Source organism: Ursus americanus, chromosome 1 (assembly GCF_024610735.1).
Source record: "Ursus americanus isolate L20-20 chromosome 1, mUrsAme1.1.p, whole genome shotgun sequence".
NCBI classification, from domain to species: Eukaryota; Metazoa; Chordata; class Mammalia; order Carnivora; family Ursidae; genus Ursus; species Ursus americanus.
The window spans coordinates 92,608,847-92,621,800 of record NC_142127.1 but is presented as its reverse complement, the minus strand read 5'-3'; the positions used below and the strand labels follow the sequence as shown (position 1 = coordinate 92,621,800).

At 46.5% G+C, this 12,954-nt stretch overlaps 1 protein-coding gene across 1 annotated transcript in view; it reads right to left on the bottom strand.

Moving 5' to 3' along the window:
• SGPP2 (sphingosine-1-phosphate phosphatase 2) overlaps positions 1-12,954 on the bottom strand; it is a 111,207-nt gene that overhangs the window by 52,945 nt on the left and 45,308 nt on the right. The window lies entirely within an intron of this gene.

The following is a 12,954-nucleotide window of genomic DNA, read 5'->3' as shown; positions in this document are numbered from 1 at the left end:
AGTGTTTGCTTGGGTCCCGCGGTTTTCACAGAAGCTGTGAAGAGCTCGCATGAGATCAATTACACTCCAGCACCATCTCATCATTTTAAGAGACAGGCACATCGTAATCTGCTTTTACTCACTGCCCCCCTCCCCAGCTTGGCAGGGGTCTGCCTGGATGTAGTTGAGGACCAAAGTGTTGGTAGCAATGACTAATGCATTAAGTTTATGGTTGCAAGGTCCCCGAACAAAAAACTGCAGGTGGAGACTTAAGTGTGATGTCTCTGCCAGAACCCAAGAGACAGATGTTTCAGGAGACGCCTTCACGCTTGTCTTCCTGCTTGTATCAACGTCTAGTGTTTAAATGCGCATAATCTCAGCGTTTCAGGTTGCAAAGGGTGAAAAATGGCCAGGGGACTGCAACAGAGTTATTTATCATGGGGTTTTGATTACGGTGTCTGTCCATACACCTTGGCTTTTGTAGGGGAATGTCAATCACAAAAGTTCCTATTGCTTTCCAAGGTTTTCCAAGCTTATTTTCTGAACAGGGATCCATCTCATGAATGGCTCTTTAAATTTTAATCTTAAAGGTGACACCCCAGAAAGGGTGGCTTTTTATTCTTTTATAGATTTTCCTTAGCTATATTCCTTAGCTATATTCCTCATAAAAGTGTAAAATTACACAAAATTGAGATCCATAAGAGAGCTAGATAACAGATTAGCACACCTTCAACACCCTTGTAGGTAACTGAGAGGTTTTTAAATACAGACAAGCACCTGGTTTTTTGAAACTCGGGCTCTTGATAGAGTTTTAATTATTTAATCCATTCAGTGTTAAACATACCCTTTTAGGGCAAATAGTCAAACATTCTTTGTAGATTAGCATGCTTTTTTTTTTTAAAGCATAAAATCCACTCTTACACATTCTAAAAGTTTTCAACAGTACAAAATTAGGTTTAAATTTCTGAATCCAGGCCCCAGTAAGCAAAAGCCTCCAAGGACATTTAGCTCGTTGGGAATGCTTACCTAAGTGAATGAGTCCCTATTTTTTTTTTTTTTTAATGAATTCTAATGAAACCGTCATGTTGGGTTGGCTAGAGAAAAATGGAGACTTTCAGTCCATCCCCCTGTGTTCCCTCTTTCTAAATGTTTTTCCCAATTATGTCGACAAAGGCGGGAAATTGCTCAACCTTGATCTATTTCACACACCCCTTGTTTAAGAAGCGCTCGTGGGGGCGTGGCCAGGCTGGGACGCACTCTCTACCCCCCTTCCCAAAGCCCCCATCCAGGTGTGGATTGTAGCCTTAGTATTAAATGCAGAGATTCATTTTCTCCTCTGTCTGAACCTTCTATTATGGCCTCATAAAAGAAATCAGCTCTCTTATTTCATTCATTGAGCCTTTATTTGTATAGCAGTGTTAATTTAAAAGGAAGCCAGCTTACTGCTGCTCACAGCTTGCTAATTTCCAAGTTGGAGTTTTTGGAAAAACCTTCAGAATGTCATTGCCCAACCTCTAGAGGCAAACTGCTCTGTATTTGGAAAACGTTTTCCCCCTCTGATTTCAGTGCCTGTGAGTGCCAGAAGAAATTTAATTTTAAAAGAAACAAAAACATCTTTTTCTAGTTAAATCTGCGCATATGCAATACAAACAATGAAATCATATGTGCGCGGGCGCGGACGCAGGCGCGCGCACACGGAAGCTCAAAGCAAGATTTGCGTGCTTGGTGTTTGTCATTCCATTTGTGCCCGAACTAGGATGAGTGCTGAACCCTCAGGCAATCCCTCTGCCCCCTCCTTAGCTTGAATTTGCAAGGCCAAATGATTCCTGGTGACTCAGACTTGGGTGGGTCCAACTATCTCCCTAAGGACCCTTTTCACAGGGAACCACTATTGCTCTTCATGGGAGATCCCAAGAAAAACTGGTAGGAGCTAACCCAGTCGAGGTGTAGGGGGTGTCACTCCAGGGAGATTTTATAGGGCCAGATGCATTGTTGAAGTCAGAACAAAAACTGACTATCTGGAAAGATCCATCCCCATCAATATTTCTTATAATTGCAATACTCTGAAAATAAGAGGGTCCCTGAAGTTATTTTGTTCAATTCCATATTTCATAGATGGTCAAACTGAGGCCCAGAAATAAATGCCATTTGCGTAGTTATTAGTAAACTCTGGACTACCACGAGTTGCATACATCGGACGGCCAGCAAGCCAGGAGCCCATCCCAGCTTGCTGACACACACACTGTGTTAAATAGGCAGCAATTTTCACTTGGATTAGAATCCGAGTCTCCTAACTCTTGGCGGAAACAAACCATCCTTTCATTCAATTATTCCTTTTAGGCTGAAAGATTCCTGAGTCATCGCAGCCCCGCTTCCCTCTTTTTCCTACGTATTCATGCATGACCTCTGAGTCCTACTTAACGTTCGAGCACACCATTATCACAAAGCAGTATGCAAACCGTACACTGTGATCGAACATCGTGTGGATAGGCCAGCAAATAGATGGAAAGGGTGAACCGCCCTCCAATCACTAAAGCAGGTAGAATTTAGGGAACTTTTTCTTATTTTCTTGCTTTTTGTATTAATGTGGTTTGCTACTTGTAAAATGAAATAATACAATTCACTGAGCTTGTTAAATACATAAAAAAGTGGGGGGTACGTTGAACATAATTAAGGGAAAAGGCTAGTGCCGAGGGCAGTGGTTCGTGGCCAGGATTCTGGGACCAGATAGTCATGGGTTCAAATCCTGCGTCTGTTCCCTACCGGCTACGCCAGCTGGGCCGGCCTGCTCACGTTGCTTCTCTGCCCTTAAAAGGAGAATGACCACAGTGCCTCTAATGCACTCGGTACTGTAAGTCCATCGCCCCACATCTAGCGCAGAGTCCGGGCTCGACAAATGATGGCCGTCACTGCACTTCGAGTCACCATGGTCTCGGAAGCTGGCACAGAGGCTCTGCTCCTCGGAGGAGCACTCAGCCTGTGCCGACACAACCACGCGTGGCTCACGCTTCTGAATTGTAGGCTGTTACTCACTCATAAGCAGTCATACTGTGGCTCCTTGAAAATTATATACTGCAGACTAAAATTATACCCCGCGAGGACCGTGCTGGAGCTGGGGCTCCGACACCAGCAGATGCACCGGAGAGAGGGCTGGTGCCTCTGGAGTCTGTCGGGCCAGCAAGTCTCAGTTTCCCAGATGAACCCTCCGATGACTGAGGCCCGACTCCTGCCCAAGCAGGCCTAGTGCCTCCCAGCTACTGTGCGTGACCGCGGAGGCCTCCAGAGCAAAAGGGCCTGCCTGGGGCTGGTGGCAGCTGGGCCTCTCACTGAAGGGGGCCTCCCGTGCTGTCTGCCTTGGGGAGAAGAGGCTACAAAAGCCTCCTCCGGGGAAAGCTCCCGTGCTATGCTGGTAAAAGGACAGGGAGGAGGAGAGAGACAGCCATTAGGTTAATAAGACTGGGTTTGTCTAGTAGCTGTCAAGCTTCTAGAAGATTTCAGAGGCCTAAATAAAGCCTGACCTCTCCAGCTGTGAACAGGTAGAGCACTTCACTGCTGAAGGCCTTTCCTTCCCCTTCCCAGCAAAGGGGACACTTCCTGACCCTCAAAAGCTCTGGGAGCGCCACTGAGGAAAGTAGGGCTGCTTGCGCTCACACCACAGGGCCCACAGGCACGGAGTGCAGGGCAGGTAAGGTGCCCAGAGACCAGAAGCCTGGGACAAGAAAACGGCCGGCCTTCCCCAGGAGGTTCTGTCTCCTCAGGCGAGGATAGTCCCCTGCGGGTCAAATCACCACCTCCTCCTGGGACAAAGGGCCACTCTTATCCTCGCTCCTCCTTTTCCACTTGAGCGCTCTGCAAACCGGGGTAAGGAAGCAGAGCATGGGCCTAGGTAGGCAAGCCCTCAGGACCAACAGGCAGCGGTCCTCAGACTTCCAGCCTTGAAACTAAGCTACCAAAGCCCTTCTCCACCCTCCTGGGTTCCTGGCCTTCTGGGGAAGTGCAGCAAATCTGGGCACAGTCTGACCAGGGCCGTATTCACAGGGCCCCCAGCACAGAGACGCGAGAGACGAACGTCTGGGATTCTGACAGGGCCGTGTACCTATAGGGCACCTGCAAAGGGAAGGTTCCAACCTCGCAGGCCCAGCGCGTTTCTGAAGGATTGCATTGGGGCGTGGGGTCGGGAGTGAGTACAGTGTAGCCACATTTGAAGCAAGATGAGAAGGACCTGGTGTCTGGAGACAGAAGCAGGGGTGAGCACGCCCTGTGTTACTCACTGGTTCTGTCCCTTTGGGTAAGTCACTTAAGTCTTTGGGTTTCAGTTTTCTCATCTATGAAGTGGGGGTTCTTGGATGTAAAGGGCCTGGTGCTGAGGGCAGGCTCTGTAAGCAGACCCATTTCAAGAACACAGCTTTGCAAATGAAATTGATTGGTAGGAAAAAAAAATAGAGTTAAGATTTTACCTGAAAATTTTATGGGAATGACTGCCCCCACCAAGGCCTATGGATTAGCTCATTCTTTTGTTTTACAAGTGAATGGGAGGGAATCTAGGACAAAAGTCCGGTCCAGGAGGGTGCTTTGTAAAGCCCTGCAGGGACTGTCCCTGCAGGCAGAAGGGGACGGCAGCCTCCAACCCTCTTCCTAGGCCACTCCAGTGAATTCAGAGAATCCTGAATGCCTTTTGCTCCTCCCTGCCTGGTTGCTTCTTGCTTTCTACTCTGGACAGGACTTGGCAAATGCTATTTGTTTCGTTTGTTTTTTAATAAGACTTGAAAAGCTACCATGAAACCAAAGGGAGAAGGACAAACTGCACACCAAACTCTGGGAGATGTTTAGCATTTTGCATCATTTTAAAAGCTCCATAAAGGTGTCCTGCCTCTAGGCCCCGGGGTTTCAAACAATTTCATACCTAGCTAAGCTCTAAAGCCATCACACACCCGCGAGATAAATTAAGCGACACATTTAGAAGGGAAACTTGGGAATGGGGGCTGCCCTCTGGAAGGACAATTCTGCTCAATCAAAACAGGACCACACCCAAATCCAGCACCACGGTCTTAGGGGGCTGGGGGCAGGGACTGTATGGGGGGGAGTGGCAGAAGAGGTAGGGAAGAATGTGGGCACATTTTCCAGTCATCATCATAAGAGAAAGGGGGGGAATCATTTTTCAGGCAGACAGCAATCCATGGGGAGACCCAAACCATCGGTTCCACCATAACGAGTCCAGTTTAAAGTTGGTTTTTTTTTTTTAAACCCAGACTAAAACCAAAATATTTCCTTATTGTGTTTCAAAACCAAACCACTACAGCTTACATAACAACCCCCCTAAAGCCATTTACTTAATATTTAACTAAGACTAAATTACAAGATGCTACTTCAGAGAGATTGGGCGGAGTCTCTGCCACCTAATTCTGTTCCATTCAATGCAAGTTAGCATGGGTTACAATCTGGCCAGTGCTGAGTACTTTTCAAGACTCATTAATGTCAGGCAAGAACCAATTTAACGAGCAGGGCAATCTTTTGAAGTGAACGGTGGTAGTGGTTTAAACAGAGGATTAGGAGCTAATCACATTTAAAGTCATCTTTGGGCCCTAAAATTGACCCCGGACGAGGGGGGTGAATTACAGGGACCTGGCGGCCCTTTTCCCTCTCCTTCCTTACTCCCCTGTGAGACAGCCAGAGGGCAGCCTGCCCACATCCAGAGACACCCCTCCATTCTGCCCACCCTGACAGGTTATCACAAAGTTTGCCTCTTAACCAACTGATGGGTCAGCTTTAGAAAATACTACTCTGTCTGTTTCCCAGAGTCCACAGTCTCTCATGGTTCATTCCCCCTTCTGTTTACTCCCCCTTCATTCTTCCCTTCCTTCTCCTACTGATCTTCCTGCTAAATCTTATGTTCCATAAATGAGTGAAACCATATGATAATTATCTTTCTCTGCTTGACTTATTTCACTTAGCATAATCTCCTCCAGTCCCATCCATGTTGCTGCAAATGTTGGGTAATCGTTCTTTCTGATGGCTGAGTAATATTCCATTGTATATATGGACCACATCTTCTTAATCCAGGCATCTGTTGAAGGGCATCTTGGCTCCTTCCACGATTTCGCTATTGTGGACAATGCTGCTATGAACATTGGGGTGCATATGGCCCTTCTCTTCACTATGTCTGTATCTTTGGGGTAAATACCCAGTAGTGCAATTGCTGGATCATAGGGTAGCCCTATTTTTAACTTTTTAAGGGACCTCCACACTGTTTTCCAAAGTGGCTGTACCAACTTGCATGCCCACCAACAGTGTAAGAGGGATCCCCTTTCTCCACATCCTCTCCAACATTTGTTGTTTCCTGCCTTGTCGATTTTTGCCATTCTAACTGGTGTAAGGTGGTATCTCAAGGTGGTTTTGATTTGAATTTCCCTGATGGCTAATGATTTTGAACACTTTTTTCAAACTGAGGGCTTCAGAGGGGAGGGGGGTGGGGGATTGGGATAGGCCAGTGATGGGTATTAAGGAGGGCACGTATTGCATGGAGCACTGGGTATTATATCCCAAACAATGAATCATGGAACATTGCATCAAAAACTGGGGATGTACTGTATGGTGACTAATATAACAAAAAAAATTATTAAAAAAACTACTACTCTAGAGTCCACAGCAGTCAGACAATGTCTAGATCGTGGGCACAGTTGAAGTGTCAGTTTTAGGTCTGCTTTGTACCGTGGATCTCAGCTAGCTAGTGTTCCATAATCCGAAAGTGAGCCATGTGAAATCCATCATTTCAAACGTGAGCTCTTTGACATGAGTTAATTTGACGGGGAAGACTAGGAACAGAAGGGCCTGGCAAAGAAAAATCTCAGATTCCTTTTATATTCACCAAGCAATTAAGCATTTTCCTTTAAAGTATTCCTTCGATCCTACTGAACACGAACAGCGGGCAGTCTAACAATTATTCGGCAATGGATTGGATATGGGTGTCAACTGTACTGTCTGACATCGAGGGGATTCACCACGGAGACAAAATCATAAAGCCGCATTAGCGTTCAGTCTGCGGAAGAGAGGACATGGGTTTGGGCTTTGTTTGTTTTTTTTTTTAAATGTGATCGGGCCCAACGTTGGCTCTTTTCCTTCTTACTCCACGCCAGAGGTCAATCTCTTCTAAGGGTCATACATTGAACACATGAAGAAGCCTCATGACCATGTTATGTCGCAGGCCTCCAAGGCACGTCTCGCTGGGTCCTTTCGTTTGAAATCTAGAGACGCTGCCGGCCAGAACCCTCACCTGCCTCTAGCAGGTCTCACTGCTAGGATTACAGTCCAAGTCTTGATATTCCAACCTGGCCCGTGGCTCTGGGCCCTGATTAACTGTCTATCCCCACCCCCCAAAACAGCTGTTTGGACCAAGTGCAGCCAATGTGTACAGTGGCACGAGATGGCTGGAATCATGAGACGGAAGGAGCTGAGTCCAATGGTCTTGCAACTCTAAAGGCAAAGACAGTTGGGAGGTGACCAGCTGGCAACAGGAGGTAAAGCAGCAGGCACGTGGGGTCACAGCTTCACTGAGCAGAGGACCACACTGTCCACCAGCATCCCTCCCTGTGACGTTCTGGCTCTCGGATTCCCCAGAAACTTACAAGAAATCCCCCCTTTTTCTGAACCACTTTGAGTGTGTCTCTTTCTGGAAACCAAACAACGCTATCCATAAACATCAGCCTGGTGTTCCTTTCATGGTAGGACAGGACCAGGACCTTCTGACCAGACCTCAGAGCTGTGGATGGAAGTAGAAGACCCCCCTCCCCCACACACATGCACCTCACTTCCAATCAGGGAGCTCGGTGGAAGTCACGAATTCTTAGAAGAGGGATGAACTCTGCCTGAAAACGCTTGGAAGCAGCCATCAGAAAACCTGTCAGAACAGTTGGGATAGGATACTAATTTCTTAAAAATAACCTCACTGAAGAAAGAATGGTGGGGAACAGGTCTTTTGATGTTAGGTAAAAAAAAAAATTGGCAGATTTTCTCATGTGCAAATTTGCCATGTTTACGAATGAGAAGAATGTTTACAAATAGAAAAAAAGGCAAGGAAAAGCTCGAGACACGTTTTAACTTTTTTAGAGTTCAGGCAGCAGGAACCAGGTTTTCTAAGGCCTGGTCACCGGTGTAAGCTATTTATGGCCAGAGAAACTACAAGCGAGAAAGATTAGGTGCCTGAAAATACAAATCCCAAATTCAAACGCCTGAAAGGGGGCCAGGGCAGTCATAAAGGGTGAGACAACAGGGAGTGGTGAGGTTTGTGCCCAAACTAAACACTCAGTATAAAAGCTCAGAAATTAAATTCTTGTAAAAGATTTATCTATTTGGGGGTGGGAGGCAGAGGGAGAGAGAGAGAGAATCCTCAAACAGACTTCCTGTTGAGAGTGGAGCCCCGATGTGGGGCTCAATCCTAGGACCCTGAGATCATGACCTGGGCCTTAATCAAGAGGCACTTAACCAACTGAGCCACACTTGCGCCCCTGAAATTCAATTTTAAAGGACTTTAGGTCACTATTAATGATACCATAAAGTTAAATACTATTTCTCAAGGTCTCAAACTTCCAGAAATCTTATCTATAAAGATACATGGTCTTGGCCCATGGAAAAATCAATAGCTCAGTATCATTTTATAACTGGTGAAGAATTAAAAAACTAAAGGCCCTTAAAAAAAAAAAACACTCAAAAGACAGACTAACAATTCAAAGAGTTCATACAAATGGCTAATAAAAATCAGAAAAATAGTTTCATCTTCTCTAAAACTATATGAAATGAAAATTAACTGAGATACCATTTTTTCATTGGTGAAATTAGCAGTGATTTAAAAATGAGAACGCACAAAGTTTATGAGGAAAAGTCAAAATGGGTACTCACACATGATGGGGGTGCTGATACCAAACTATTTCTAGGAAAATAATTTAGCAACTGAGCTCAATGATTCTATGAACTCTGTGTGTCAGGAAAAGTTTGGCTCCCTTAGGAATAAGCCAATTGCTTCCTAGTGGATATAACCGAATCTCATTTTGGTTTGGTCAGGACAAAAAGACGAATTTGCGGCTCAGCTTTGAATCAGCAGGCTACATTTCACTTCAGACTAGGCCTTTATCTCCTAATTTATCTGTGTTTCCCCTAATTTTGTTTTTCCCATTTTTTCTTGCATCTCATTCTGAATACCAGGAGATATCTTAAAAGAGGCACCATATAAATGAGTAAAACATCGTAAGATCAGACCAAAAGGAGCTTCCCAAGGATCAACTGGGTATCAATACTTGCACTGCTATTTTACTAAATGGAGAATAACTTGATTTAGCAAAAAGTGAGATTTTGCCTGTTACAAAGCTGACCACCGTGCAGTTTCAACGAAATGACCTCTCCCCTTTTTGAGACGCAGCAATACTACTTTAATGCTTTTATTTTTTGACAGGGCTGCCAACACACCAAAATGGAAGTCAAGAGATGGGACAGTCACTCTGGACAGTGACTCTTCCTAAAGCACCGTCTACCGTGTCTTTTCATGAGAATCTAGGTCGGTAACAATTCTCAGCACCTCTGCTCAGTGAAATCCAATGGTTGAACCCAATTTCAGGTGAAACACCCTGATAAGTGACAGAAGAGGGAAACGCTGACTTGATTGATGTCTTCCGCTAACTGAAAAGGCTCGCTTGTCTAAGTTTTCTGGGATAAGACACTTTGACTTGTCAAGAAAGTTACATAAGAGACACTTAGGTAGAATACAGAGTTCATAAATGTTAAATGGGCAAACCTGAAACACAATCCTAGCAAATAACGCAATAGAAGGTAACCTTGGGGGGCACCTGGCTGGCTCAGCTGGTAGAGTGAGCGACTCTTGATCTCAGGGTTATAAATTCAAGTCCCAGATTGTATGCAGAGATTACTTAAAAATAAAATCTAAAAAAAAAAAAAAGACAGTAAACTTTGGGCGAGTCATTTTAATGCTTAAAGCCTCAGTTTTAACATCTCTTAAAAAAAAAAATAAAGGAGCCTTCTTGTCATGTCATTTAGCGCTGTTCTAAGAAATGACAGCAGCAGCTGCCTCCAGCCCAGGAGGCCCTGGGAGCCAGGATCAAATTACTTAACCCAATGTGCTCCTGGGTGTGTTATTTAATCTTTCTAAACGTCAGTTCCTGATCTGTAAAATGGGCTGGCAATCACCACTTCTCAGGATCGCCGGCAGGATTAAGGCGGTAAAAATATGGAAAGCATGGTCACAGTGTGTGGTAAAGCAGACTGATCCACTCAACATAGGGTATGGCTCATTATTATTTGAGGCATCACTACCCCGATCTATAAAATGATGAAACTGATACCCATTGTTATGAAATCAAATAAGGTAGTGAACACAGACGCCAATAAAAGCAGATGTACAATGTGTGGGTGGGTGGGGGGACGGTCAGGATTGCGAATGAGGAAGCACTTAACAGAACCATAAATTCTGCTAAGCTACCTCAGACAGTATGAGTCACCCCCATGATAAATTTTTAAATGCAATAACACCTGTTGGGATTCCATCCAAGGAAACCTTTGAATGGATAGGAAATCTCACAAGAGGTTTGGCACTCCTGAACCCAGTTGCCTTTCAAAGCCTTTTGGGCGAGATAAGATGCTTAACGCTAGGAGGCTTCGAGCTCTGCTCTGCCCCGTTTCATCAGCGTGGCTGCATCCTCCCTCCCTGAAGACCCATGTCCCTTCCGCAAGACAGACTCCATCAGAGGAAGCTGATTCCCTACCCCCCCGCCCAGGACCTCACTGTGCTCCATCCTGCCTTCCCTCCCAACGCCCCCCAACACCACCACCAGGAACTCCCCTTCCCTTCCCGCCTATCCCACTTCCGCATTATCTCTGCAGCCAGCACAGAGCTCCCTCCTCCCACCTCTCAACGTGCCTTTCCATCTGGGCCTCTCTCTGGGCCTCTTTCTGTCTCTCCCCCAGCCCCCTCCCGTCTCTCCCCTTCCATCTGCCTGTCCCTGTCTATCTCCCGGAAGGCCTCCACTGTCTGCACAAGGAACTACTAAGAATTCACTGCTTTGAGGATCTGACCGACCGTGCAGGACATGGAACCCTGAGCCCGGGTGCCTGCAGATCTGACCACACGCCCCATTTTTAAAAGCAAGGGACGTGTCACCAAAGCGCAGGACAATCTGCTACTCAAAGGTTGCCCTTTTCCTTTCTCAGGCCAAGATCTGATTTGCTCACTCTCTGACAAAAGACCGGTAATTCCACCTTACACGGCAAATCCTTCGAGGACTTTGCAGGGAGGACTCCCCACTGAAACATAACCACCAAAATGACAATCAGAGAGTCCCCTGACTACCAGCGGATGTAAAGATTCTCTCAGCCCCTCGGGAAAAGCAGCCCGCTCCCAGTGGGGGAGACAGCTGGCTTTGAGCTGACAGTGCACATGAACAATTATAACAATGCTTTATATCATTTGCCTCACTCAACCACCGTAAAAGTTAGAAAACGGATGTAAATTCATATGCACACGCAACAGAACGTAAACGACAGGGAGGAAACTCAAGCACGGTGGACCCTTGCTGCATTTCAGAAACGCTCCCTGCCCCCACGAGCTCTGCTTCCCCTCCCAGGGAGCCAGGGACGCCCCGCTCTGCAGGTTCAGAAGGGACATCGGAAAGAGACCTGCACCGATGATTACACGAACTTTCGCCTTTTGCAAGAAGTCTATGCTTTGTATTTATTTATTTTTTAAAGATTCTATTTATTTATTTGAGAGAGACAGAGAGAGAGCACAGGGGGAGAGTGAGAGGGAGAAGACTCCCTGCTGAGCAGAGAGCCAGAAGTGGGGCTCAATCCTAGGACCCCTGGATCATGACCTCAGCCGAACGCAGATGCTTAACCGAATGAGCCACCCAGGCGGCCCAAGAAGCCTATGTTTTTGCAGAGTCTCAGGTCATAGTCTCGCTCATACAGGAGCTAGATTTCAGAAGAGGACAGGCTGGGAGACAGGGATGGGGAAAGGAACCAGTGCTTGTAGTTTTAGAGAGAAAAGGAGGAAAAAAGAAAGGAAGAATTTGAGGCTAAATAATCATAACCATAAGCCCTAGAGAGCTTAGTGGTTAAAGCTTTAGGCTAGAGGCTTCAAACCAAGCCTCGTACATGTGGACTTCAAGGATTCTTTGTTCAGCTGACACATAATGTTTTAAAGATGTAAGCCTACATTTAAAAAATGGGAGGCTTCCCACGGAAAACAAATCTAGCAACTCCAGCCCATTCGCTCCAGGGCAGTCACAGGTGGAGCGGACAGGCGGCTGCTTCCCAGCGCCCCTAGTGGCCACACGGTGACTCTCACTGACACCTCCCCCCCACCCCCACCCCCATCCCGCCCCCGCCCCGCCACGTTCCCCACGCAGGACTTCACTCTTTTACTTCCCTTCCCCTGCCTTAAAGGACATGTGAAGTTATGGCTTCTGACCAAGGCCGCCTTGAACATGGTCTACAAATGAGAAAAATAAAGCCCAGAGTGGTGCAGTCATTCGTTTAAGATCACACAGCTTCTCAGAGCAGAGCGGCACAAGAACCCAGACTCCTTTCACACCAAGTGCTTCTGAACCTCTCTTTTCAGCGCAGAATCTTGAGCTGGGGAAACGCACGGCCCTGATGCTCCCCTTCCCAGGGAAGCAATCTGACCTCTGAACGGGTGGATCCTTAAAACCCCTTCGCCTTCACGGACTAGTCACCAAGCATTACCACGTCCAAGCAGTGGCCGGTAGCGCCCATCCACGTGCCAGGGCCCTGGTTCCAAGCACCAGCTGCTCTTCAAAGACCACTTGGAATGATTAGTCAACGGCTTCTAGTTTCAGTTTGGGGTCAAAATATACTAAAACTCGCCTCTTGGGAGGATGTGTTTGATGTCCCTACGTGGGTTCTCAGAAATGTCCTTTCTTCTTCTCTGCACCTCACATCATCGCTCTTCTGGGT